Source organism: Zymoseptoria tritici, chromosome 8 (genome assembly GCF_000219625.1).
Source record: "Zymoseptoria tritici IPO323 chromosome 8, whole genome shotgun sequence".
Taxonomy (NCBI): Eukaryota; Fungi; Ascomycota; class Dothideomycetes; order Mycosphaerellales; family Mycosphaerellaceae; genus Zymoseptoria; species Zymoseptoria tritici.
Window position 1 is genome coordinate 98,425 of NC_018211.1, and position 6,687 is coordinate 105,111.

The following is a 6,687-nucleotide window of genomic DNA, read 5'->3' on the forward strand; positions in this document are numbered from 1 at the left end:
ACCTACGATAAACAACGAAGATTCTTTCGAGGGGAAATGTAAGGCCTTCTCCGAAGCCTTATTTCCGCGCCCTCCTGCCGAGGAACCTCTGCCTAGCCGTTAGGAAGCGTATACAGCCGGGGATTGGGGCTGGACTACGCTAACCGAAGAGGAACTCGCTGCCGCTTGTAGTACGAAGATAGTAAAAGGAAAAACGCCGGGCCCAGACGGTATTACGCAAGCTATTATTAGTAAAGCGTACGGCGCCATTCCTATTACCTTTCTACGTATATACAGTAGGCTACTCGACGAAGGACACCACCCCCGATGCTGGAAAGTTGCGACAGGCGCAGTTCTAGCAAAGCCGGGAAAGCTAGACTATTCAGTCCCTAAGGCCTACCGAGTTATCTCTCTCCTAAACTGCCTCGGCAAGATTAGCGAGAGAATACTCGCAAAACGCCTAGGGATTATCGCAGAGACGAAGCCCCTTCTACACGACTCGCAGTTAGGAGGGCGAAAGAAGAAATCGGCTATCGATACGGTGCTTCTCTTAACGAACGAAATCGAGGAGAATCGAAGAAAGAAAAAGAAGACTTCGGTTATCTTCCTCGACGTAAGAGGAGCATACGACCACATTGCAAAGAACCGACTGTTAAGAATAATGATCCAGTTAAGGCTTCCGCACAGCCTTATACGTTGGGTTCAGTCGTTTATGAGCAATAGACGCCTACGAATAGCATTCGACGGACAGATACAGGAATTCCAGGACGTAGAGATCGGCGTTCCGCAAGGCAGCCCGATGTCTCCTATCCTCTTTCTTATCTATACGCGCGACATATTCTTCTCGCTACAAGGAGTTACTCCCAGTTCCTACGTCGACGACATTAGACTATCTACCTCGTCTACGTCCCTTAAGAAGAACTCTAAGGTACTAGAACGTGAGGCAAGAAGGCTAATAGACCTAGGAAAGAAGAACTCGATTGCTTTCGACCTAGCAAAGACAGACCTAGTACACTTCTCGAAAGGGAAAGGGTCCGATTGCCCGGTAATTCTCCCAAACGGCGATATTGTTCGCCCGGCAAAGAAAGCGATAAGGTGGCTTGGGATTTGGCTAGACGCCGGTCTTACCTTTAAGGAGCACATTGCAATAAGATCGGCTCAAGCACAAGCAGCATTCTATCGATTAGAAAGACTAGCAAATACCGAACGCGGTCTGTCTTCTATATCGTTAAGAAAGATCTACCTAGCCTGCGTTACTACAATAGCAGACTACGGGGCCCCGGTTTGGTGGCGGTCGAAAAAGAGCATAAAACCTCTAGTATCTCTACAAAGTAAAGCTTGTAGGAAGATCCTAGGCGTTTTCCGTACCGCCCCAAACGTCCCGTCCGAAGTAGAGTCAAATCTCTTCCCCCCGGATCTACGCCTAGAGAGACAGTCAATTTTATACTCTCTACGCGCAGCAAAGCTACCCGAAAACCACCCCGTAAGACTCGCTATCCAAAGCGCGCCTTCGGATACGCGAGAAGTCCAACACGAGGACTCGAGAGAGATACTTCCGCAAAAACGACAGAGAACACAGATACAACTACTCTGTTATCGACTCCGACAATACAAGCATTTCGTAGAACACGAGAGGGCTAACTACGCAAAAGACGATCTCTTTAGCGTCTGGAAAACCCGATACGAAATAGCAAGACAACGGGAGATTAATAAGGTACCTAGGAATACAAATAGCTACCTTAGTCGATTTCCATGGAGCTCGCCAGGAAAACATAGAATAGGAGGAAGACGTGCTTTAACTAGTGCCTTCTATACTATCCTATTAGGACACGGATACCTAAAGTCCTATCTCTATCGCTTTGGACACGCAACGACGCCAGACTGCCCTTGCGGACGACGAGAAACAGCAGAACACCTCGTATGTAGCTGCCCTATCTACAATGTATTTAGGCCACTACCGCTACGACAAGCACAATCTCTGCTAGAAATAGTAGAAGATAAGGAACTCCGGAAACACCTTACTACCTTTCTCTCGGATACAAAGATTGCTTCTAGGTCCTGGCACCTAGCAAGAGGCGAAGACGAGACCGTCTAGCCTACACTCCTTTTACTTTTCCTTATTTGTCTTTCTTTAAAGTCCTTCGATACTAGCTTGCTACTATCCTAGGCACGGGTCTTTCCCTAAGGTCAAGAGATACGAGAGAACAACGATTGTACATAGATAGACTGCTGTCGCGAGACAGCCGTCCTACATAGTCATAGACTCATACAGGACGTAAATGGAACAAACAAACAAACAAACAAACAAGGCACCTACGGAAGGAATTCTACCTTATAGGAAGGTCTATATATACGCTCGTAAGTACGCTCGTAAGCACGCTCGTAAGTACGCTCGTAAGCACGCTCGTAAGTACGCTCGTAGGCTAGATTCGTCTGCTCGTAAACCCTAATTTACGCTACTTCCCTTACTCGTAAACTCCTCTACCTAGCTCGTACGCTAACGCTCGCCGGCTCGTAGGAATCGTATATCTTATATCGCGTATACCCTTAATCCTATAGGTTATAATGTACGCCGCCGGAGGGGTACTTAGGAGCTAGTCTAGCGGAGTCGTCTAAAGGCTAAGGGTCCTAATTATATATAGTTAGTAGATGCCTACTATAAGTTCGAGACCTTTAGCATCTACTTTTACGCCTATATCGATATATTTATACGGAAGATTATATAGATCTATATAGGCACTATAGCTAAGACAGTCTTCTCGGTTTCTAAGTAGTATTTAGATATAGTCCGAGAACTTAGCTTTACGCTATAGGTAGGCTCGTTACCGTACGTCGTGTGCTCGTAGCTCTACTAACTCCCTTTATATATAGATTATGCGGGCGGATTACAGCGTAGAGACTCCTATAATAGCTAATATATACCTCTTCTACCGTAAACTTTAGGAGGGTACGAGCATTAAATTCCGCGATAGCTTCTAGTATATAACGAGTAAGGGCAATTAGACGATCGAGCGCTTCTAGGGTCTTAGTGTAGCTATAGGATAGAATCGATAGCGTAATCTCTTCTACCGGCTCCGCGATAAAGAGCTCTATAGCGAGGATAGTAGGGCTAACCGTATAGCATTCCTTACTATCTACGCTCTAATCCTCCGGTTTACGGTTAAGCTATTTATTAATAGCTATAACAACTACGCTATTCGGAAGTAGGCTAAAGTCGTAGGGCACTTACCTAGTATTCCTACTTACAATTACGACTACCCCCCTAATAGCGTAGAGGATCGCGGAATTTACCTTAATATAGAGCACCCGCGTATCTAGCGGATAGCGGATTAGTATACTAAATTCGGTTAGTATTCCCCTACGAGCGGCTTACGTACTACTACGAGCCTACTACGAGCCTACTACGAGCCTACTACGAGCCTACTAGGGTTAAGGGGCGGTAAAGGGATTAAGAGCTTACTAGTTAGTATCTTAGCCTACTAGCGTTACGAGCGTTTTACGTGCCGTAACGAGCTAACTATTTATAGATCTTGTTATATACCTTCCCCCGCCGACTCTACTATAGGCTTCCGAGATGCTAGTAGCTAGTAGCTATCCGGCGACGCTAGATAGCCGCGAGCTAGACGCTAACGAGGATAAGATCTATATAAATGTATATCTCTACCTCCGTAATGCTACCGCTCGTTATCTTGCCGCTAGTAATAACCTCGCGGAGTTTTAGACCCCTCCGAAGGGCGCTGTGAGGACACCCTCACGATGACGCCCCCCACCTGTCCTAACCTGGACCATCCTGGCACTACAGATTACCGGTGCTATCTCATCTGGCCTAGACTAGGACATCCTGTAGAGGGACGAACCTTACAGGCGTACGATAGCCCCCGAGCGGACGTTAGACTGCGACCGGTGCCTAGTCTAGGCGGAGGGACGCATTTGGTAATACGAAGGGCGGGTATATAGCCTCGGGGGACGCTCTTGTCTATTCCCTTCCTTATCGAATCGACTCGTTACATTCTACAACTATTTGTTTTCGGTGCAAGCCTACACTCCCTCTTAAGGTGCTTCTAACATTCGATTCGATTAAAAATAACCGTATAACTATACCGAAAACTACTAACATAGCTCTAAAGGTTACCCGTCGTTAGGACGATTCCCTTCCTAACACCTCCGCCCGACAACAGGCAAGCGCTTCCTCTACGGAGCTATCGGCTACGCCTACTAGTTAGCTATAGGACGTTAACCTTCTTAACTAGCCTAGATCGGGAGAGACCGTAGAAGAAAAGGCTACCCGGGAGTACGATAACGAAGTCGCCCGCGCTACCTTCGAGTTCTTAACCCTTTAGTAGAAGATTAAGGAACTCCGTGCCGAACTAGACTATCCTACGCTAGAAGGGAACCTAAGGACGGCTACCCTCCGCTATCTTTTCTCCGAACCTAACTAGCATACTAAGACGAGGGATAACCTCCCTAAGTTAAAGGAGCTACTAGTCTTTAAGGGCAAGTCGCGTACGAGCTACGACGACTAGGTCCGAGCCCTTAAAAGAGCCTTTAGACGATACGAAGGATTCGCCGAACGCGAAGACTATAAGGTCGACTTTACTACTAACTATATAGGAAAGCTCTAGCAAGACTACTAGGAACGCTACGTCGACGGCCTTAATAACTATTCTAAGCTAACCTAGTCTATAATAAAGGAGGTTATGCTTAACTTAATAGGCATAGAGACTAAACGGCGCGAGAAGGCCTACGAGAAGCTGAAAAAGGTTACCCTAGGTAACCGTACGCCGGAAGAACTCCTCGAGGAGCTAAAGACACTCTAGAAGGAGCTCGATAAAAGGGACGATAGCAAGAAGATCCTTAGGTTCTATAGCGCCCTTCTATAGACCCTTCGCAACCGCCTCTCGAACTACCCTACTACCCTACTAAACCTAGTAGACGCCGAGGAGAGGGCTAAAAAGGCCTACCGTGCTAACGAGGGCTCTAAACAAGAGGCTCGTAAGAGGCAGACTGCTAAAAGGGCCGCTAAGTAGGCGAAGAAGCGCCCTAGCAACAGCTCTGTTGCTCCGGACGGCAAGAAGGCAAGGACTAGCGATGGCGAACAGAACCCGAAGGCCCCCTCTAAGGCTACGTGCTACGGATGCTAACAGGTCGGGCATATCCGCCGCGACTGCACTAACTAGCACCTATAGAAGGATTCGGGGAAAGAGACGCCCCCTAAGTAAACGCTATTGCTTAGGTAGGCTAAGTCCTCTATAATAAGGATTAGCGGCGCTCGGCTAAGCTAGGAAAGCGCCGCGCCTAGTAAGGGCGCCTAATTAGCGTCGAGTTGACGCTAAACAGCCTAAGGGAGTCTAGAAAGGTCCGGGGCCTAATTAATAGCAGCGCCTAGGATAACTTCTGCGACTCTATGCTAGCAAAGGAAATAGGGTAGATAGTTTCCGAGCTATCTACCTAGACAAAGTACCTAACTCTAAATAGCTAGAGCCTGCAGGTCTTTAGAGAAACGAGAAACTCCTATAAGGCTATAGACACCTCTAGCAAGGCGCAGGGGTGCGTAGATACGTTTAAGGTAGGACGCATCTATAGTTTCGAAGTCGTGCTCGGTATGCCCTAGCTCGAGAAGTACAACCCGGGTATTAACTTTGCTCTAAAGAAGGTCTTCTAGAGGCAGAAACCTCGAAAGCGTTAAGCAATAGCGGTAGTGTCCCCGGACAGGTTCTACCGGGAGTGTCTCGGTAAAGTCGAGGCAGCTCTTTACGTTATGTCGATCTAAGAGGTCGAGGACGGACTCGAACTAGACTAGAATAGCGTCCTAACAGCGTACTCTAACTTCTCCGACGTCTTTTCGGAGGAGTTAGCTAGTAAGTTAGCACCGCATAGACCGCACGATCTTAGGATCGACCTAGTTAAGGGAGCAAAGGTCCTATTTAGCCCTATGTACACTCTGTCGGAGGCAGAGATAGATGCGATGCGCAAGTAGCTCCCTAAACATCTAAAGAGTAGCTTTATTCGCCGCTCGACATCCTCGGCGGGCGCGCTAATCCTCTTCGCGAGGAAAAAGGACAACACACTCCGCCTCTATGTCGACTACCGCGGCCTAAATACGGTTACGGTAAAGAACAGGGGGGGCCTTCCCCTAATTTCCGAGTTAATAGACTAGCTAGCTAGCGCTAGGTACTTTACGAAGATAGACCTCCGCTACGCGTACTACCGTGTCCGTATCCGGGAAGGCGACGAGTAGAAGACAGCCTTCCGGACTAGATACGGCCATTTCGAATATACCGTAATGCCCTTTAGGCTCTGCAATGCCCCCGCGGTGTTCCAAAACTTTATTAATAGCGTGTTAGTAGGCCTAATCGACGTGTCCTGCGTCGTTTACCTCGACGACATCCTTATATACTCTAAAACGGTAGGGGAGTACGAGGGCTACGTCCGGGAGGTGCTAGAGCGCCTCCGGAAACACAAGTTGTACGCTAACTTGTCTAAGTGCGATTTCTATAAGGACTGCGTCGACTACCTCGGGTACGTTATTACACGTAATAGGCTAGAGATCGACCTAGAACGGGTTAGATCGGTCCAGAAGTAGCTACTTCCCCGGTCGATATATAACATTAGGGTCTTTATCGGCTTCGCGAACTACTATAGGCGCTTTATTAAGGGTTTCTCCCGCCTTACTACGGCACTTAACTGCTACATAGAGGGGAAAAAGGT